The sequence below is a fragment of the Ammospiza nelsoni genome, chromosome 5 (genome assembly GCF_027579445.1).
Source record: "Ammospiza nelsoni isolate bAmmNel1 chromosome 5, bAmmNel1.pri, whole genome shotgun sequence".
In the NCBI taxonomy this organism is placed as follows: Eukaryota; Metazoa; Chordata; class Aves; order Passeriformes; family Passerellidae; genus Ammospiza; species Ammospiza nelsoni.
Window position 1 is genome coordinate 21589348 of NC_080637.1, and position 23018 is coordinate 21612365.

Below are 23018 nucleotides of genomic sequence, written 5' to 3' on the forward strand. Positions count from 1 at the left end.
ATAAATTTTGCCCTCTGGGGCTATAACAGAAACACAGCATTGCTGGAGGGAGAATTATTAAAAGTTCTCCTTTATGCACCAGTCCTGTGAAAAAGAAGTGTAAAAATGGGATCCTTTTAACATGAGAAGTCGTGGAAGGTGGCACAGGAGTAACTCTTTAGGAGTAGACAAGGCAACTCCATTTTAGCAAGGCATCAAATATCATATTAGAACACCATAGCACTGAGGAGCCAAGTTCCCAATGCTGCTAACATCTTAATCTATTCAGGGCTGTGTAACTGGCTTTTCTTTGCTGTGTCTCGTGGCTGAGAATGCAATGTGGGCATTAAGCAAATAATGGGAGTGCTGCTTTGGGCTTCTGCAAGAGGTCTCTGTTCCATGTGTTAAGGCATCATTCCAGTGATTTTCCTCTTGCCATCTTCAATGTGGTGTAACACATTATCACAATAAAGGGAGCTGGGAGCAGCAAAACTTGATTAAGTGTCAAAATGCTCTCAGAAACTCAAAAAATTTAGAGTTTCAAGGATAGTTCTTTGGTTTTCAAAGCAGACTGTATTCTTACAGGACAAAATAAGGATGGACAAGAAAAAAGTTGGGATCCTGTAATTTGAAATAAAAATACACAATAAGGTCCTGGAATTCCTGGTAACCACCTTAGGAGTGGGAAGGACTGATATTCCCATTTGTACCCATCTGTACTGTTGGGTCTTTGGTCAATATTCTCAAAAGTGCACAGGGGCTGGGTGTCAAGCTCCTGTTTATTTCAGTGTTGCATTAGCTGAATGCAAGAGTTGGGGCCTTCACAAGTTCATGCCTTTTCTTAAACATATTTAAAAATAATCTTTTGCTCTAAGATTATTCAGACTTCTCTTGGAAGTGAAAATAATTATTCATAATAGCATTTTTTGAAAATCACTTTATTATTTTATCTCCATTTTGCTTTTGAAAAAATAAAGCTGTATAGCAACAGTGACTTGCTGAAAGTTGCATTTATTTTTTTTCCTTTTTTTACTATTGCATCCCTTGGGGAATAGTAATATTCCCTATCTTCAAGTACCACTGGAAGGATAAATTAATTAATATTTGCAAAGAGCTTTGGAATCTTAAGCTGAAAGGTGCTAGATAAGTGTAAAGAATTATACTGTAAATTATGCATAACCATTGTGAATGTTGCTTTTTCAGATGTGTCTGCTACAAAGATCACTCAGTAATTCAGACATCTAAAGCATAGATGAAGTAGGACTGTTTAAGAATTTATTAGTATACCTTTGGGGGTAAAAGAATGGCAGTCTGCAGCAATGCAGGAGACAACTGCTCCTACATCATGAGGAAAATGACATTTTGATACCATAAGAAGTTCCTTACACCTTTGAAGTTGCATCTTAATTCAAAGTCAGTCAGTATTCTTTATTTTTCATATAATTATGAAAGTGGTTTCATGTCAATGAGTGTTTTTTTTTTTTTTTTTAAGTGAAAACAACCTAGATGGAGCGGATAAAAATTCAAGGAAAACACTTCTCTGTTGCTATCAGTCACAATTTGGGCTGATCTTCGCAGCCCTCCTGAAAGAGGCCTAGGAAGCTTCTTAAGCAGAGGTTGACAGTTGTGTTGCTTTAAAATTAGGGCTGAATGTGAATCATAAAATACTCTATTCTTCAAAGGCACAGAGAAACGAGACTGCTAATGAGACAGAAATGACAAAAGAGGGAGCAAAATGTGCATCTGGGTAATTCATGGTGGAGATTTGTACTGTGGAAGTGGTCAAGGAGCTCTGGGTAGGAGGGACAGGTTTTTCCTAAGCCCAGCTCTGTGCAATTAGCAAACTCTTACTAGAGATCCACTGACTACAGTGACTATTGGTTAGACCAGACAGCCCATGCAGGCTGACTAGGCTGACTTCAGGGCCTCTGCTGGCACTGGCTGGTACTGAAATAGGATTAAAGGGCCCTGGTGTGGGATTTTCATGCCATAGCAGGAAGCAAGGAACTGCAGGTCTATTGATTCTTCCAGCAGAAATACACATTTCAGTAAATAATAATCAAAAATTGAAAACACAACAGAAACTAAGAACAAGATTAAGAGGTTTGCCAGTATTCTCTTTTCCAGGGCACTGGGTGGGTGAAAATGCCCAGTTGATTCTTGAAATATGTCTTTCTTATTGAAATATCTATAATATATGGTGAAAATTAAATTGTAAAGCATTTGCCACCAAAACAAGTAAAAAAGAAAATTCTCCTCTTTAAAAGAATGCACAGCAGATCTGTCTTGTTCCCTTGACAACCTCAGTCTTTCCTCTACTGGCCATGAACTTTCTTCACCTCCCCAATTACCACATCAGCTCCTTTGCCTTCAGGGCTTCCATCTCCTGCCAGCTGAGTGGCACAAATTTGGTGTTTCTAGCACAGTCCTAATGGCTGTATTCTAGCTAATAACAAAAAATGACCTGCCACACAAGTAGCAGAATGTATGCAGTCTTGGAGGCTTGTGGTGATCTGAGCTGCAGCTAAAGCCTGGGTTTGAGTAGGAAAATTAAATTTGTGAAATTATGCTTCAAAGAATTATATATGCGGGAAGAAATATGAAAGTCAGAAATCCAAAGCAAAAGACAGAACATTATAGAAAGCATGTCAGGTTGCACAAAATCTTTGCACAGGAGTAATAGGTGGGAAAAAAAGGAAATAACAGAAAATAATTCCACTAAGAATGTTGAAAGGAAAAAGCCCTAAAAAGAGAGGTAAGGAACCTGGAAGAACCACAGGAGTAAAAAGTCTTGTGCTTTCCTTTTTAATGTTATATCCTTCATGTAATAATGTGTCACCCTACAATTTGAAAAAGAGCATGTGTCTTGTCAGCTCTTTTAGTTCAAAAGCAGAGAGAGAAAGTCTCAGAAATGTGGCCCTGTCTGAGAGGTTGCAGCAGCTCTCTGGCCTGCATGGAGGAGATCCCTGAGCTGAGAGCGAATTTCTCGTTGTGCCCTGCTGTGCCCAATAGCTTTGCACCAGCCTTCCATCAACATTGCAGTGTGTAACAACCCTTCAAATTTCTCATGTCCTGCCTGTGGTGAGTAACCTCTCCAAGGGATTCTGCAGCCAGCCTAGAAAATGAGATGCAGCCCGAGTCCCGGGTCAGCCTTTCATGCAGACCTTGTGTGATCTCCTTGGCAGAGGTGAGTACAGGTTATAAAATCACCTTGTAAGGGAGTTTTGAACACAGCAGCACTTCCAACTCAGGAGACTCAAATTTGTGCCTAAATAAGAGGTTAGGTTCTTTCTTTCAGAGATGACAAGCAAAGACAAGGTGGTGGAGCATTATACTCCTGACAACCAGGCCAGTGGTATTTAGTTTGCTAAAGGGATGATGTCCACTACTTTGAGTTAAATTCAAAGTATCAAATTCAGCAAATAATTAGATGTTTTTAATGTAAATATTTTAAAAGTTAAAAAAAGAAAGAATTGCAATATTTTTTGCCATGGCTTTTCCAAAAGAGAAAATTACTTCTCCTGGAATCTAGTGGGCATATTATGCTAAAAATTTGCATAATGAGAGTGAACTGAAGAACTTTAAAAGAGAAACAGTGACTATGCAGGAAGTTCTTTTAAAAGTCTTTGGAAATCAGTTGGGACAGAAAGAATTAATCCCTCTTATTTTTATTTCCCTTCATAAAGGGATGTTTTGGATAAAATCTAAGTGGACTAGATAGACCACATACTAGGTAGAAATTATTATTTCGCACAACAACAGTATCATCTACAAACAAAAATTGGTTGAAAAAATTATGATCATTACTAACATGCTACTAGCATAGCTACATTATTATGATGCCAGATTTTTTTTTAAATTGTACATAAAAAATTACCTACATTAGTGAATTTGTTAAGAATTTACCATCAGATGCAGACAGAGTGTGAGAGAGAGTTTTTTCTGTTGTGGCAGATACTTCATTGCAATTTGTTATTGGAGATATGCATGTGAACTGAAAAATCATGTTCCCTTGCCACTAATTTACACAGGAATTTAAAATTAATTTTTCATGCAATGCCAAATTCCTTTTTGTGCTCATAAGCTATTAGGCCATATGCCACACATTATTTTGCCAGGTATTAACATGGTACAGACAATTACATGCTCCCTAAAATATCTGAGGGATTTTGAGAGACAGAAGTGAAGGAAGAAGGCAGAATGAAAAAAAAAGGCTTTGCAAATCACTTATAAAGACTTGACTTTGCAAATCACTTATAAAGACTTGACTAGACTTTAAAAAATGCTCTTATGACTTCAGTAAGAACCACCATATTTATCTGAATCCACAGACTGAAGAAGATACAGCAGATGTGTAGTGTTGATGAAAGATCTAATTTGACCTTACTTGTCCAACAAAGTTCTCAACTTTCCAACTTTGTCCAAGAAATCCATCTTTAAATACTCTAAGAGAAAAGTAGCAGAAAAGATAGCCCAAATAGATTTCACTGGCACAGTAGTGGTGCCCAGTCTCTGCTCCTATCTTGTGGGTTTACCTATTCAGTGTTACTGATGATTCATTCGGGAGCGGGAGGGAAGTTAATTAAACAGGTCAGCTATGTGTTAGAAATTAAGTGCAGTTCAGAGGCCTATGTCCAGTCCTAAAGAGTGACTATCAGATCCCCAGTACTTATATTACTTCTAAATGGCAATGCCAAGAAAATTATTGTTTTAATTCTTTTCTGCCCGTAGGTCAAATAAAACTGTGCACATACATGCACAGGCAGTGCTATAAAAGTGCCATTCCTCTATTATTTCCTCTTTACCATTTGATCATTTGGAACAAATACATATTTTCATGAGGCCTTTTAAAGGTTAAAACAATAGCTTATTGTTAAAATAGGAAAACAGAAAAACATATCCTTCATGCATACAACTGGTGGCAGAAACAAAACCCATCAGCAGAGGTGTTAAATAGTTTGCTCATTTGAATAGATTTTCATCCTGCTTTAGTACCATTCTCCAGCCCTTGCCTAATCTGAAATTATTGTAGTTATCAGCATGTAATAATTTAGTTGTAGCATGCTGTGTTTGTCAGCCACTAAAAAGCCAGAGAACAACTCCAGGAGCAAATAATTATTAGGACCCTGCTTCCCTGTTCACTTAGTGATGTCTGCTGTCAGGTTTGAATCACTTTGTCTCCAGGCAAATATTAGCAGTTAAAAGTAATATTCACAGCACTGTCTGAGGTGCAAGCAATAAATGCTTAACAGTGGGGACTCTCTTCAGCTCAGACCTCTGCTAATTATTCTGTGCATGTGCCTGCCCAGTCTCACCAGGTTCCCCCTTCTTTCCCCACTATTAGTTCAGCAGGGTTACTTTCAGTGCCATTATGAAGGCTAAAGGACACTAAATATCTCCTTTATACTACTGACCATACTGGTATATTATCAGCAGCTTCAATGCTCTGCTTCAGGCTGTGGTGCTGGGCAAAATGCTGGGCAAATTGCTTCAGCTCAAGCAGAGATTATGCCTATGATGCCTTTTTTCTGTATGAAATTCTGTATTCCAGATCATTCTAAGGCCTTCTGGGTTTGCTTCCCAGAAGGAGCAAACCCATACAAAAGGAGTTTCACAGTCTGTGAACCTGACTGGTTTTTATCCTTGTCAGACCTGCTTCACAAAAGCTCCTCTGTGGGGTTCAAATGAGTACTGCTATAAATGAGTAACAAGTTGCACTGCCAGACCCTACAAATTAGAGGAGGAGTACAGAAAAGTGCTTTACAAAAATAGTTGTTGCATGATGTGTTTTGCTCTTGCACAGAAATTGCAGGTGAGGGTTGATGCAGCAGATGGTATTAAACAATAGTTACCAGATAATAGAGAAATCACCAATGGAATTTATTTACTAGGACTCACAGAGGAGAGGATCCATTAAAATCTGGGCATGAGTTCAAGCCAATTTTTACATGGAATTTGGCAGTGTTTTACATGGTAAGAGGCTGTCCAAGCAGACAGCTCTTTCCACAGGAATGGCTTGGGCAGTGGCACGGCTCAGCCCCTTTACAGTCCTGCCTTCATCCTTTGCCTTCCCATGTGGGAAGTCCAGCTCAGACCTGGGAGCAGATGGCATCACAGATTCCTTCACTACATCTGCAAGGAGAGCAGAAACCCCAGAAACTCTGAGAAATTGGGTAAGGGCACCACCACGTAGACAGGAACAGAATAAATATACAACCTGGCCAAGACTAGATCTGTTAAGTTAATGGATTATTATCAATCAGTGGGAGTAATTTTCCTGAGAATTCAAGAAAGCAGGAAAGGACAACTCACTTCAAATCCTCTTTTCTTTTTCTGGCACTGAGAGTAGCAGGAAAAGTGCTATTTTTGTGGTCTGAGGCTCAAATCTTTCTGCAGCTGGTAAATTAAAGAAGAAAAATATGTCAGGGTTCTCAATCACTTCTTACTCAATCCTGAATACCTATTGCCCATCATTGTTTCAACCTTTAATCTCTCAATCTAATTAAAAATTCTATTAAATGAATGATGGTTTTAGATAAATAATAATTTACCAGTGAGAATCCCATTGCTTTTAAAGAAGACTTGCTACTTTTCTTTGTAGTGCAGTTTTGACCTCAAATATACACTTCATAAATCATGAGTATATTATTTATTGGGTAAAAAAGACAACTGATTTTGAATAGGATTTCAAGAGGACCAGATCATGAGGACTAGATCATGTTAAAGTTTTCTGTAAAGAATGAAAAGTGGTTTTCCTATATTTCAAATTTCAAATTATTATAAAAATAGTCTTATGTCACATTATACACCCTTTATTCATAAGGCCAAACTTTTCTGGGAAACCTCTGTGCTTTGACGTTGGTAAGGTCATTGTATGTATATGTCAAGGCACAATTTGTGCTGTAGTATTTGCTACTGAATTTTTCCACTGTATTTAATATAATTAGGTTTATTTTTGCAATATCTTTATATCAGTAAATGTCAAAGGGACCTAGATCCCCATGCCCTTATGTACTGCAAACAGTGCAAATACATTGGCACTTGCTTTAAAAGTAAGGCACAATCAGCTGTACAATCAGCAGTGGCAAATACAAACATCTGAGTTGAGCCTTAGAACCATGCATCAGCATGATTAGTCTGAACATGAATTTCATGAAGCTCAATAAACTTCTTTAGTAAAAAAAAAAATTTGGTATGTCATTACTTTCAGGCATTATTGTTGCAGAAAAAATTGTCCGTTATTTAATAAATACTGGTGTTGAATTATTGGCATCTAGAATCCAACTCAAAAAAATTTAGTGATCGGTCAATGCCAATGCCTGAACTGAATTTAAAGCTGCATTTTTTGTTGTTCAATACCTTCTATTCTCAGAGAACATTCAACAAATAGGGTACCCACTGTTGATGTTTTCCCATTTCAGTTGCTACAAAAAATTATGCATAGACAAACAATAATGTCTAAGAAACAGCTGGTTCCAAAACTAAGAAAACATATTTCCTGAAGCTGATGGGGCAGAAATTCTAAAATATAAAATTCTGTACTTCAGGAGATAAGACAGCCGTCAGCTGGGATTCTGTTAGCTGATTGTTATGTGTGGGGTTTCTTGTTATTCTCTGGTATTGCCTGTACTGTTGACAGCCAGGTTGTCTATATGGACTGGAACAAAGAATTCTTCTGGTCTGCATAGAGAGCATTTCTTTGCTCTTTGGAGATTCTTATGCTTGTCTTAGTTGTCCCACATCTGACATTGCACTATCACCAAACTGCCTTGTTACCTCCGAGACTCCCTTGAGGATTTTACTTGTGATGGTCATGTCAGGTGTCTTTCTGAAGGGACGTGCTCTAAACAGTATAAAACCATCCCATTTGTTTCATGTAAAGCATTGCTGCAGGGGCTGCTCAGTGACCAAACCAAGATTTATTTTCCATCTTGCTTTTTGAAACTAGTACTTTAGTCCTTCATTGGACAGATTATTCAGCCATGTGTGCCTGCTCATTGCCTCTCAATCCTCATGGAAGAAAGCTACTTTTGCCGCTCTTTATTCAAACAACTTTTATTCTTATTCTTCTGTTCTCTTTTTTTTGGGGGGGAGGGCAGGAGGGGCAGTGGTGTTGGGTTTTGGTTTGTTTGTGTTTTGGATTTTTTTTGTTTTGGTTTTTTTTTTGCTTTGTTGCAACTGGTATCCAGAGTAGGGAAGTACATTACATCTCTGTGCCTTAATAGATTCAGTAGCGCTCTGCAAAAACTTTGCTCAGGTGACCTGCAGAGGCCAAAACCAAATCAACATTCATTGTCAAAAGGGCTGCCCCTGCAACCTGAATATTTCTGAGTTCAGAAATACTTAGCATTTCAGCAATACTCCCTGAGAAGACTCTTGTTAAAACTAGAAGTGGAAAGGAGATGGAGTAAGGCGTGATTTCTGAAAGATTGGCACTCAGTCTCTATGTTAGCATAGATAAGAGGGAAGAGATATTCATGAAATGAACATGCAACTGAGAAATCCTTTGTGTGAGCCCAGTGGGTTTCAGAAGTAATTTTTTGTGAAGCTGAAAAATAAGAAACTAGCAAAGGCCAGTTTTCTTTTCTATGGTTTGACTATTCAATAAGGCAGAAGCACTGTGAGGAGCAAGAACTGTTTTTAGGCAGTGAAAATTTTCAGAGGCAGAGATAATTTTGTGTATAAGTAGGGGGAAAATAGAGAACAGCAGGGAACAAGAAACCGGATGTGATCGTTGGTGCACTATGAGGAAAGGATAAGTAAAAATACTGATGTTAGTATGGTAGGGACATTTTTTACAAGTAAATTCAAGATGTTGGGAGGGACAAATATTTGTTAGTTTTGCACTGACATTTGAAAAAGCTTCAGGCAGAGGGTTTGGCTGAGCAAGAGGACGCTATTGGTTGCTCCTTGCATGTCATTCAGAACATCTTTCTTCCTTAAATGTGTGACTGTGTAATTTTGAGGGAAGGAAACATTACCTTTTGACTTCAGTCTATTTTACTACTTCACTCCTGAAACATCTGCCAGGGAAAATCTGAAAATTTTATATGGTTGTGGGCCATAGAGAAATTAGTTTGAAATCCTATAATGTAAGCATCATAAGTAATCAAATAAAGTAATTCTGATGATAAATTTGATGTAGGGTCCTGTAAAATACTACATTTTACCACCATGTAACAAACTTTCACTGAAGACTGTAGGATCCTGTAAAATGCTATATTTTACCACCATATAGCAAACTTTCACTGTAAAATATTCTTAACTTTTATATGCAAAAGTTGACATTGAAAAGGATCTAAAATATTTTGGAAGTTAAGACTAAAACGTGGAATATTCTTAAAATGGATCCAGTTTCTAAAATCAATGAGGAGAATCAGTAAGGACATATGGAAGTAAAATCACACAGTTGAGTAATCAAATTCAAGCACACTTAAACTGGGCTCATCAGGGAGTGTGTAAAGATTAAAGTACATATAAACGAGGGATGAGTCAGCAATCATAAAAAAAGCAGCTCCAGTATTGGGTTGTATCAATCGGTTTATCACAGTAAGTCAAGTTTGCTGGGAATGCCTGTATAGTAATCCTGCTTTGGCTTTACAAGAAATAATACCCACATTTTGGGATGCTGCATTTCAAAGAGAATGGAAATCTGCAGAAAATCAAAACAGTAGAAAGCTTCTTAAGATACTTAAAATCCGTGAGGATGGGATAAGAGAAGAAAGCTATATGAAAATTTGAATAGCCTAAAAAATTAATTGTAAACCTTCCAAAATACAAATATTACAATTTTAAAAGAAGGAAGAATTCTGTCACAGAACAATATCTCTCGTTAGGAGAGACTAAAGGGAGTTGTGCCCCAGCATGGGATAATTTTATTAAGTAATAGAGGATGCCTAAGCATTATTTCTGGCAGAAGAATCAATCACAAGGAAGCTGACTAAAATATCTGGAGTAAGGAAGTACATTACATCTCTGTGCCTCAGAAGATGCCTTAGCACTCTGCAAAAACCTCTGCTCAGGTGACCTGCAGAGGCCAAGAGCACTAAGCGCACCCCAAGACCATGGTCATTTCAAAAATACAAAGGGTTTCTCTTTTCTTTCAAAACTTCCTTGGAAGAGTATGCATCTTCTTCACTGCATTACAAAAATCAGTATTACTAAAAATTTGGAGAATGATTCCTCTGAGAATTGTTTCAAGTTCCTTCCAGAAGGCAGCTGGCATGGAACTGAACAGAAAGAACTAGAGTTAAGGAGCATGATTTAGCATGCAAATAGGTAAAGCATGTGGCTAAGAGAGAGAGGATATGTGTTTCTGTTGCTCTTTATTGGGGTATAACACTTTTTGGAAAAAAAATGAATCATGATTACAAGAATGCTTAAAAAATATCAAACAGCCAAAACTAACCAAACCTTCTTCAGTAGAGGAAGTGAGTACCCCCAAAGAGAAAGTCAGAGTTATGCATTCCAAATATGCAGAGATATCTTTCTGAACAACTTTAGTCACCTTTGAGTTTTCACATTCTTTAACTGAAGACAAGAGTACAGCTGATATAAATCATGCAGGTCCTTGTCCAGTGTTTCTTGTTTTGACTTCCCTTGGAGTTGCTGCTGGCCAAGCCTAAGTGTGGGAGAATGTTCAGGAATGCTCCCCTCCTGAGGAGGAGGCTGGGCTCTGCCTGCACATTCTGTATTTCTGTCCTTACAAAAGGATCACAAAAGTACTTACCCAAAAGGAAGTTTGTCTCGTGTATCCCTGAATCCAGACCATGCTATGATCTGCCATTTTCCCAGAGTACTGTCTCTGCTCCACGCAGAAAGACTCAGCTTAAAGGCCCATGTTCAACAAAATCTTCAGATTTTTATTTGCTAACTCCTCTTTAACGTCTCTATTCAACAATATGTGAAATTAGGGATTTAAATGTTAAGGGACCACCTTCAATTTGTACCTGAGTGGCAATGTAGCTCTTAACTTTCAGGCTCACAAGTCTTTTATTACACTGGTCTGTTTGACGTTTTCTTCATAACTATCAGACATATTTTCGGAATTAATTCTGGAATATTCTGAAAATGAAAATATTTCTTCCAAGACCCTGCAAGAAGCAACTCTTTTATGCTACGTATTGATAGATTACAATTCATTTTCTGTTTGGATTTTCAAAGTATTTTCATATCACTGAATAGAGATCCTGTAAGGATTTTAATTAAAAGTATAATGTTTTACAGCTTTTTATACTGTTAAGGATTCTTCTCTAGAAGAGATCAGTTCTCTTGTCATTTACAGTGTGTATGAGAAAATTAATGAAATAGTTTCCTATTTTAATATTTGCCTAATAAATAAAATTCTGGGATACAAATTTCATCCTAAATTGAAAAACAAAAATAGAATTTCAGAATTCATAAAAATTAGTGTTAATACTAAATAATAACAAAACTCCTTCCCAATAAAGGTGTTAATGAATTATTTAGAAAGAGTAGCACAGTAAAATATTTCAAGCCAAGAGTATTTATTACCTTTAGTGTCTAACTGACATACAGAAAAGTTGATGTGTATTTGAATGTAAGAGTCAAGATGTGAGAAGAAATGAGTTCACATATCAAAGATATTCCATTGGCAAAAAAAAAAGAAGTATTGTTTTCTTCCAAATATTTGTTTCATTAAGGTAGCACAAAAGTAGTATCTTCTTTTGGCCTAATGACTACTTTTATAGTCTTCAAAACAATTTTTAGTAGTCAGACTTGTGAGTATCAACTCTGTCACTGAAACTGCTGAAACTGAGTTGAAAATAATGTAATTCTCCAGTTTAGTCAGCCACCCAAGTCCCAGTGTTTCATTATTTTTCCTAAATTATAGGTTTGGAGATAGAGAAAAACCTATCTCCCAAATCTAATTTCCTTCTGAACTAATAGATAACTAAGGACTTAGATATGATAATATCCAAATTTTCAAATCCTTAATCATTACTAATGGCATTTTTCCCCACAGCTACCCTGTGGATAGGAAAATAATATCCTTAGCAAGTAAGGAATCAGGCAAAGTAAGTGACATACCCAAATTTATGAAGGAAGCCAGATGTCTTGGAATAATAAAACATTCCAACATCCTTTTTTCAGGTTGCTCTTTCTTCCTTGGAAAATTTTGTGCTGTTCCTATGAACACAATGTACAAAAGGGTATTTAAATTCTTGATATTTTATTGCACAGTAGGTATTTTGCCTGTTTTGCCTTTCACCCTACCCCATCTCTGGCTAAAAATGCTTCTGGTTTCTTCTAATTGAATATTTCTTAACTATTAAGATTCCCCTTTCAAACTTGATGGTTTAAGAATCACAGAATGCACCTCAAATATTGCATTCAGTTCTGGACCCCTCACTACAGCAAAGACATTGAGGTTCTGGAGATTGTCCAGAGAAGGGCAAGAAAGTTGGTGAAGGGTCTACAGAACAAATCCAAACAGAAACAGCTGAGGAAGCTGTGGGTGCTTAGCCTGGAGAAAAGGAGGCTCAGGGGAGACCTTATCCCTCTCTAAATGTACCTGAAAGGAGGCTGTAATGGGGTGGAGGTCAGTCTCTTCTCCCAAGTTATAAGAGACAGGTTGAGAGGAAACAGCCTCAAATTGCTCCAGAGAAGATTTAGATTAATTATTAGAAAATATTTCTTCATGGAAAAGGTTGTCAAACATTGGAACAGGCTGCCCAGAGAAGTGATAGAGGTATTTTGAAAGATGTATAGACATGGTGTTTTGGACATGGCTCACTAGTAGACTTGGCAATGCCAGGTTAACAGTTGGACTCAATGACCTTAAGAGTTTCTTTCTAACCCAAATGATTCTATAATTCTATAATTTTCTTTATCCACTGATGTATTTTTAGAAGTTTTGTCCTAGTCATTTAGTTGGTGTAGTTGGTATAGTTGATGCCATTTTCTGTATGGCATTTTGAAAAAATTGTGTTAGATGATAGTATTAGCACCTTTTTTTGCTGCAACATCTATCAGCAAGAAATACATATAAGTCACAGGGATAACCAGACAGTCAAGGCATGGCTGAATGCCTCATGCTGAAAAGTTACATTTATAAATACTGCCACCTGGAAAATAAGTCAATTGAAACTATCACTGCTGATCTCTCAATCCAACTAATCCATCATTTTTCTGTTCTATTATATTCTTATAATCACATAAAGTGTCAATTGGTTATTTTGCAGATACACCTGCTTGTAATGGTGTCTTGTTTAGAGATGAAATAAACCACCTGAGCATGGGGTGAAATCTGATTAAAAAGTGACTTTACACAACATTCCAGTACTCTCTATTCATTACATTACCCTTATCTCAGTGTCTAGCAATTTAAGGTAGCTTTCTTTGGCTAAGGACACCAGAGAACACAGCCAGACTCCTAAATCTTCACATCAAATTTTCACCTACCACCTAGCATATCTGCTTCATTCTGCTTTGAAAGAGAAAGACATACAAGAAACCAGAGCTCTCTCTCAGTCATGAAGTATTTTACCTCTGAGAGGAAAAGTATCATTCTAGGCTGGAATTAACAAAGCTGAAGATGTGAAATCCCAAGAGTTATGAGGAAAAAACCAACTGTCTTTGCTATATACTATAATTTTCTACACTCACTTCTGCATTCCTAAAATGAGACAATAGAAATAAAAGCGCAATGAATTTTGTGATACAAACAGAAGCACAGTTTTTAACAGGATTTTATAAAAATGAGAGAACATTACAATTACTTTGTAAAATCTCATTAACTCTTTGATAACAATTTTCAGTTGTCATTTCTACTCCCTATGCTGTCACATTTTTGATCTGAAACAGCAGAGCTGAAGAAAGAGTCATAATTAGTGAATACAAAATGAAATGTCCTGCCTTGAGTAATTGTATACCACAAGCAGTTACAGATTACACAAACCTACAAGTTCAGCTTGATATAAATATGAGCAGGAGAGAAATATTTAATGGGGTTATTTGTTTAGAGCAATAAACATCAAGGTATCCGACAATTCCTGAAAGTAAATGTTTAAGGGAGGTGTAAAATTCTTGATACCACTTTAGGCTACTTACTTATTACTGGCCAGGAAATTCTAAGCTGGGATGTCCTGACTCTTATTTAATTTTTTTTTTTGAGGATTTGCTTTGTCCTTGAAAGAAGAATAAGTCAGAATAAGGTACAAATTGAAAGAAAAATTTAATATAAATAAAGTGTCAAGAAAAGGTTTTATAGGGATGTGGGCATAATAGAAATTTTTACTAAGGTTTCTCCTTTGTTACTTCAGGAGCATCACAAGTAAGCATCACAAGTAAGTTATTTTAAGCATCACAAGTAAGCCTTTAAAACCCTCTCTTAACTTAAATCAACAAAAGATGTTGACTCTGAAACCTAGGAACTCTTCCTAGCACCAGCTATGAAAGTCTGCCATACACCAATGCTTCATCCAGTGCTGCTAGCCATAAAACTCCATGGAGACATTTTAGATTTCTTAGTGTGGAAGGGATCTGAGCTGTGATTCACTGAATTGCTTTCACCAAAGTTGTTTTACAGTGCAAAATAATCTATATTCCCTTTCTATACTGCTGTAGAAGTCCAGGCCATGAAAGGAAAAACTCTGAAACTATATTTCTGGTGGAAAAAGATTGTTTATTTGGGACACCTTTGTAACTAGCTCTGGCTAACAAACATGTAAGGGCCTGTCAAAGTTACTATTGTCCAGATATTGACTAAATATCAGTTCACCTATTTACACCTTTAATCCTCTCTTTGGCTCCTTGCTGACAGTGCAGTGCTTGCTCCAGCATCACACTGATGAAGATGCACCTGAATAACCTGACAGTTATGGTGACCTCTTGATTATTTGGTTTATAAACAAAAAAGGCAAAGATAATGATTTTTCTGTCATGACTTATTAGATTGTTCTGTGCTAATATGCCTACATCATTTCCTGATCTCAGTTGGCTCCATCACAGGGCTGTCCTTAGGTTGAGTTTCTATGTATTGTGGAACTGGGATGTTGTTACAGAGATATCTGTGCTGATTTGTGACAGTTTGGGGACAAATGTGCAGTTTGGGAAACAGTAATAGCCATATCATATGGGTCTTACTTTTTCAGGGTATGTTGATCTTGAATAAGACAGAATCATAGAATCAGCAAATTGCTGAGGTTGGAAAGTTCTCCAAAATGTTTAAGTCCAACCTTTGACCAAACACCACCATGCCAATAAAAGCATAGCACTAAGTATCATGTCTATTCATTTCATGAAGTGTTCAGGGATAATGACTCCAGCACCTCTCTGGACAGTCTGTTCCAATGCTTTACCACCCTTTCAGTGAGGAAATTCTTCTGGATGTCCAACCTGAATCTTCCCTGGTGCAGCTTGAGGCCATGTCCTCCTGTTGTGTCACTTGTTACCTGGGAGAAAAGAGTGACCCACACCTGGCTTTATTTTCCACTTCGGTGTTGTAGAGAAAGATAAGGTTCCCCCAAGCCTCTTTTTCTCCAGGCTAAACAACCCCATTTCCTTCAGCAGCTCCTATTGCTCCAGACCCTTCACCAGCCTTTTGGCCTTTCTCTGGACACACTCCAGCACCTCAATATCTCTCTTACAGTGAGGGGCTCAGAGCTGGACACAGGGCTTGAGGTGTGGTCTCACCAGTGCTGAGTACAGGGGGGAAATCCCTTCCCTAGTCCTGCTGGCCACATTTTTTTTACATCCAAGCCAGGATGCTATTGTCCTTCTTGGTCACTTCTGTTGCCATTGTTGGTCAGCTCCAAAGGAGAACAAACTCAAAGGCTATTCAAAATTAGGTGTTTGAATGTTTAGTTCAGTTTGACTTGTCCACAGCTATGACTAGCTGCTGCAACTGGTTAGTTTAAAGCCAGAGTTGGTACTAGTATCCAATACCTCAACCAGAGTATATTGATTTCCTGTGATGCGTTTTCTGTTTTCCTAATAAACACCCTTTTTGGCTCTAAAAAAAAAGCCAGAAAATACAGGGATGTGATATAGGAGGGAAATTATTATTTTACTATGAGCTGTGAAGAAAAGTCTTCTTTCCTTGATGGTTCTCAAGAGACATGTTCATCTCAATGAACGTTTGTTCCATTTATCTGCTTGTGGCAATTTCTAAGGCAAGTTTCATCATGATCTCAGAAGTTTCTGGTCAAAAAAAAAAGCTTACAAATTCAATACCATAGAATTATTAGTAATAATTAAAAATCTGTGTGTTATAATATTGGAATATTCTTGCAAGCACTATCTTTAAAGACACACATTATCATACTATTTTTCAGAGAGGGAATGGAAGCCTGTCCAGATTGAAGTAGATAGCTAAAAGCCTACAATAAAATAAACTCAATCCTGACCTCTGAACCAGTTTATCCAATCTATAGGTGTCTTCAACACAAAAATAAATTGAAGTTAAACAATGAATATCAGTCTGAGCTCTTTGCTTTATTGACAGTTTACTCAGACTTTCACTTAAATATCAGTATTTTTACAAGTATAACATAAAAATCTCTTCATTGAAAAAATATTTCTAATTTGTCCTCATTCACTGTATTTGGAATAGAAATTGAATTTTTCTACATGGTTATGACTGAAAAAAAAATAGAGTGTATTAGCATAAAACTGTTATGAGAGGAAAGTCAGGTCCTGTGAGCTGGACTTGTTCTAAGTGTTTGCATTTAAGCATTCACAAATTGACCTGAAATGTTATCATTAAAGCAATAAATCTTCTGCTATAAAAAGCCTTATTCTGAGTTTCATCATGCATTACTTCTCTCCATATGCTACAATGGAAGAAATTGTGACAGAACTATCTCATAGCAACTTGCATAAAATACTGACCAAGCCTTTCTCAGTTTCCATTGAAAATATTAGCATTTTTTAACTACTTCATGAAGCATTTAATGCAGTCTCACTCAGAAATTTCAAAATGAAACCCAGAGGAATGTGGTTAATCTTTCTTGTTATGTGTCAATTGCAAAGCATGGATTTGATTTTTAAAAAGCCTACAGTTTGCAAAATCAATAATTTACCTTGAAAAACTCAGCTACCAAACCATAATATTCAAATACTATTGTACTACCACTATACCCTTCCTTGCAAAGGTCATCTGCCTCTGCTGGCTAGCTATGTACTGAAAGACAAAATCATTCTCATACAAAATAAAGAGAAAACTGGAGAGAATCTGTTTAAACTTTCTTCAGGTTATACTAAGAGGAGCAACTGACAGAATAATGCAAACAATGTTTTCGTAGGAATTTTTGTAATAAAATTAATTGAGTTTTTTTCAGAATTTCTTTATGCCAATCTGAAATAAAATTTTTTATTGTTTAGAAAAGAAAGATGAAGCAAAACACAATGAAACACCCACTACCAAATCAAGAAACATACTGACACACTTTTCTCATTTATTTGTAAAAGAGGGAGGTAAGGAATCCAAGGAAATCAAAATTCTTTCTTTCTATATAATGTAAAAGGGACATATCCAGATTAACACAATTTTGACAGAACAGTCTCCAATCATGTCTATTTATGTGGAAGGCTAGCTCATTTCATTGCTGTTGTTCTGTGCAATCCTCCATGGATATTCAACCAGAGGAATGTAAAGGTATTGCTATTTAGATCAGTAATGCAGCTGCCAAAAGATTTTTTCACTTATTGAAGCAAAATGTATCTGGTTATTGGCAGTTTTCTGTGCACTGCTGTGCAGATGTGTTGCAGTGCGGCCAGAATGATTTTTGCTTTATTATTTCCTTCATATGTATTTCTATCTCTGCAGACTATTGTATGGTTATATAGTTCCTAGCTAGGTCCAATACTTTTCCCTACCTTTTCCCTACCCTCCTAGGCAGAAAGATAAAACACATTCCAGAGGCTCCAAGCTCTGGGGGCTCAAAGGCCCCTATTCTAGATTGGTTCTCCTTGGAGCCAAGGTTGATACCAGCTCTTTGAGACTCACTTTCATTAACAAAGTTTAGTTCCTATCTAAAGGAGGACTACAGGAGAGGTGAAATCAAGAGGAGGGAATTACCTCATCACTTGTGCTTCTAATTGGGGATTCTTGTAAACTATATTAATTTGCTAAACTTTTTAAAAATGTATTCACCCTATGTGGGTTGGGCATTTTTCCATATCTGTCCCATGGAGGCCTCCAATAAAGACTGGCTTTTATATTGCCTGCTACACTAATATTGTCTCAAAAGTGTGTTCTTTTATTTCCAGGTTCTTTAAGGCATCAACAGGATAGTAAGGGTACTTGTAAATGTGGTGTTTAAGTCATCTGTAACATATCTGAAAAATTAAAACTTTTTACTAGTGTAGGTATTCTACCAAAGTCTACCTTCTTTGGGTTGCATGGTCCAGGCATTTCATGATTTTATTCACATTTCAGAGTTTTTTTATGCAACATATTTTAACAGAAAACTATTTCATGAGAAAGTATGAATGCAATATTTGATCAGGAGTTCCTGGATGTAGAATGGAAAACAATATAAGTATGAATTGCTCATTTGAATTCATGAACACTAGAGAAATATTTACCTCTGTCTCTGCTCTCTCTATAATGCAACACACAGTACTGACAAACCCTTCTTCCCTCAATCCCTGTCAAACTGACTGTGACTATACCAGACTCTTCTGAGGTCTCCAAACATTTGTGCATTACTCTGAATGATTCAAATAAAACATCTATGTCATTAGCTGCTCAATAGTATCCTGTGCATTCCATTTTGCCATTCATGTACTGTAATAGAATCACTGGGGCTTTTGTGAAAACTAAACAATTTTGAAGATACAGCCATGCATGCAGGACACTGTTTAATACCAGGAAATAAAAAGGCAATTTATTCACTTTTGAAATTGATCTTGACACTTACAGCACACATTTAGCCTGCATATTATCCACAAGTAGGGAAATAATTGAATACCCCAGGTAAGTGGGTTAATGTATTTTCATGAATATGGATGATAATATTTTGCCTATTCTTTCACAGTCTACATAGCTTTTGTTGAATGTCTTTTGATTGCAGGCTATTGAAAAGTTGCATTTTCCTACACCCCATTAGAAATCAATAATCCTATGCTGGAAGAGGGCTTCTCTGCCTCTATATGCTAATATGTTGTCAGTGGTAGATCTGGGACCAAATGTTTAGCATAAAGGTACAATAAATTCTCCAGAAGAGAGAAATTATGGAAGAATAATACACAAAGGGAATTGTCATCACTTAGGGGTTAGCTTCTGCCTTGAAGCCAGTTGAACTTATGCTGCTTTCAAAATACTTTGTGTATTTTTTGACGTCAGCTATTATAGAACATGGTGGTTTTATTATCCAAGTAAACATCTTGCCATTTAGAGACCATTATTAACCTCATAATACCTTGCAGCTGGCTTTTTAATGTGTGCCCATTAGTAACAGAATTTAATGGTCCATTAGAATGACAGGGATCACCAGGACCCCACAGCATTGAGGGCACATTCAGTGTCTGGGCACAAACCTCCCTGTCATCTTACTCAGAGAATGTGTTAGAAAAGGATAATGCCATTTGGCTTGGGCTTTGGTTCATGCACTGATAGTAATGATTTTTCAGTTAAAGGCAACGAGTTACTTTGTTTTCAATAGCCTCTTTCAGTAAGCTGCAATGAGTAATTGAAGTTGGACATAATCATCTCCTTTTTTTTCAGTTTCTACATCACATAATCCTTAGGAGGTGAAATAAGTATCTTTACGCCCATATTTCCAACTTCCCCGAGTAAACAGAAGAAGAAAATGGTGCAACTATGTTTCCTACATTCAAAATTCAACTAAATGTTTTCAGTGATCTCTGCAGAGTCAGAATCATGGGCAGAAAGGGGAGTCATGTAGGAGAACAGCCTTCATGAAGTTCAGTACTGTGAATGCTGAGGATTATTCTTTGTTTTCCTATCTTCTGGTTTTCTCAAGGTTATCTGAAAAGATTTTCTCTCTGTGGCTTTTTTCTTTTCAGACAAATTTTGAAAGAAATGGTATGACTAAAAAAGGGTAATAATGTGCACAGAGGACATAGGTTTTTGTGCAGGTGTGCAGGTGGGTTATGTCACAGGTATTTTTTGTGTTAGCCTGAAACTCCTGTCTACCACAGGATGGCCACTATATCTGTCTATACAATGTGCCCCAGAAGGCACATTGCGAATTTCATAGGTTATGACCTGAACCCCTAGATGATAGTCTGGTACCAGCAATAATAATAATCTACACTTGATCTTTGTCTTACAACAGAGGATGAATGGATGATTCATGGAATTTGTCTTAAGGTACTAATCCATCATGAGTATCTGTGTACACCTTTCATTTTGTGGTCACCCATTCCTGTTGGAGACTGAAGAGTACACTGACTGGTGTCACAAAAGGGATATAAGAATTTACATGCTCGTACATGTTTCATACATGTGAAACATTTAAAAATAGAAATCATATTATCTAAGAAAATAATAATATATGCAAAGTATTAATTATTTTCCTTTCAGTTGTTAATTCCAGATTATCTGGACCTTGGTCCAAAGTAGGAGCTGTGATTATGGTGCTTTGGAATCTTTGTCACAAGTGATATGATATCTGTGCACACATGCTGATAAAAGAAACTCTCTGTGAGTTTCTGTACAAAAGGTTTGCTTCAGAAGCACCCTTGCAACTTTTAGTGGGATTCACAAGGGACACACATGGGATGTCCAGCACAGAGAGAAACAACCATTAAAACATGCACATTTTAATGACCCAGAGGTCACACCCTTTAAAATGAAATGCAGCAGAGACCTCTGAGTACTTTTTCCAGTGTTGAAGGTTATATCCCAAAGCACACACAATAATGATGATAAGTCAAATTTTAAAAAATTTAAGGTATAAACCTCTGCCCCAGAATCTGGATTCTGTATTCCATAACTGATAACTAATATACTTCTCTTTTTTTGTTCTTTCAGCTTAATTACTGGTTTTTGCTAATTTCTTGCTTTGTACCACATGCTGTATATGTATAATGCCTCCTCACTATGAAAAAAGACAACAGTCTTCTTGTGTTTAAGAATTTATGAACCAATAAGGCTTCCACTGAAATGCTTTTTTTTTAAATAGGCTTTTAACATAGCACAGAAACACTAGCAAAGAACCAGTGGGTCTTTACTACATTTATGTTGCTTATTAATAGAATAGCAAGAAAATGATTATTCTAATTGCCATCATGCCATAAAAGTCACATCATGCCATGTGACTTTTATGGCACGATGGCAATTAGAAATCTTGATTAAGTTCAGAAATCTCCTTTTTAAGAGCTGCATGTACACCTAGTAACAAACAGTAGCCATTCTAAATTTTTTGGGATTCATTTAGGGGTAATGTCTTGAGAAGAGTAAGCTGGCAACTAAGGACACTAAGATGAAACTAAGACTCAGAGAAACTCTGGTACTAAATTACAATCTATCAGTGGCAAAATGAAAATTTATACAGCAGCAGTATTTACTGATGATTTTTCCTCAAGTTTGGACCTTAAAAATTAAGTATCTGCATCTAATATGTGCTTCCTGTGCACCTGCTAACTAAGACAGACGAGGAGGGATAAGCAGCTCTGGAGAGGAAGCCATCTGGCCCATTTTAGATGTCTGTCTAAAATTCACACACATTCTAAAATACACACCATTCTCTTTAAAAGGAGACCAAGGCTAAAAAATTAGATTGAAATTTAGCTTAGACTTAGGAAAAGTAAATCCTGGTTTTAATTAGTACCCACGTCCTTGGAGATGCGACCTGCTCAATGTCAGTAGAATTCAACAATGCTGGAAGCATTACAGAAACCTTCCTCTAGGCACACCTTAATCTGCAGCAAACCAAAGATGAGGCCACCTAACTACAAATTAACTTCATAATATGGATTTTTTTAGACTTTTACTCTGTGGAGTTCTTTTTTACCACCACAGCTTCCATTTCTTCTGCAGTTTCAGCTAGACTGTGGCAGTATTCATACAATTAAGAAATAATTTCTTGGACGGGATCAAAGTCATATTTGTTTCCCATCTGCATTATCTATCTGCAAAGAAAATGCAGGGCTGGCTGGAAGCTGACCCAGCTGGAGTGTCCCTGGAAGAAAACTGTAGATAAATCAGGAGCTCTAGAGCACACAGAAAAGCAATTTTCTTTCCCATACAGAGATAGATTTGGAACAGCTGGGGAGACTGCTGCTGCAGCACTGTGAAGAGTAGATGGCCATGGAGAGCTGAGTGAAGAAGCACTCTTGACATTTTGCCTGAAAATGCACCAATCCTACCTGCCATGAAGGCAGATGGGATTTACAGTCAAGAGATTTCAGGCTGGTTGCAAGTTGCCTGTAAATCCATACGGTCTAGAGTGCTTCCCTACTTGTCCAGTGTCTTTACAGCTCAGGCATGTTTAACAATTTTCATCCTTTCTCCTTTTATTCATATATCATAAACTTACCTGGAAATGAAATTACTTTGCTCCTCTTTTGCACTTGAAAAGATAAGGATGTTAATGGATTTATGTATCTGATTTTGGAACCTGTACATCTCTCTCAGCCTTCCACAAGAACCAGTGACAGTTTTGTGCTTAGCCTTGTCAGTTCTTGCTTTTCACCTCTAGACTAACTTAGAGTGGGGGAAATACCAAAAGGGTGTTTCATGAGAGGTTTTTGAATCAAAAGTTCTAAGTCCACAAATCTCAGCAGCAGCTGTATTTGGGATTGAGATCTGAGCCTCTGTTAACACAGTGAAGACAAGAAGCACAATGGAGATGAGATAGATTCTTTTTATTTTACTCTTGGATGAACTTCTCTGTATCAGGTGAGAAAACAGAGCAGAGCTCTGTGTGTTTGTCTCGTCACAATGTGAGTGCCTGTCTTTGCCCAGCATCCTGAGCCTGGGATAGGCAACGTTACTGAAGAGTCCTGAGACAGTAATTCACAGCTCTTTTAACAAACCTGGAAGCTGATATACAAATGTGCTCTCCTGTCAGTACTTTAAGAGCATTTCAGAACACTCCTCATGA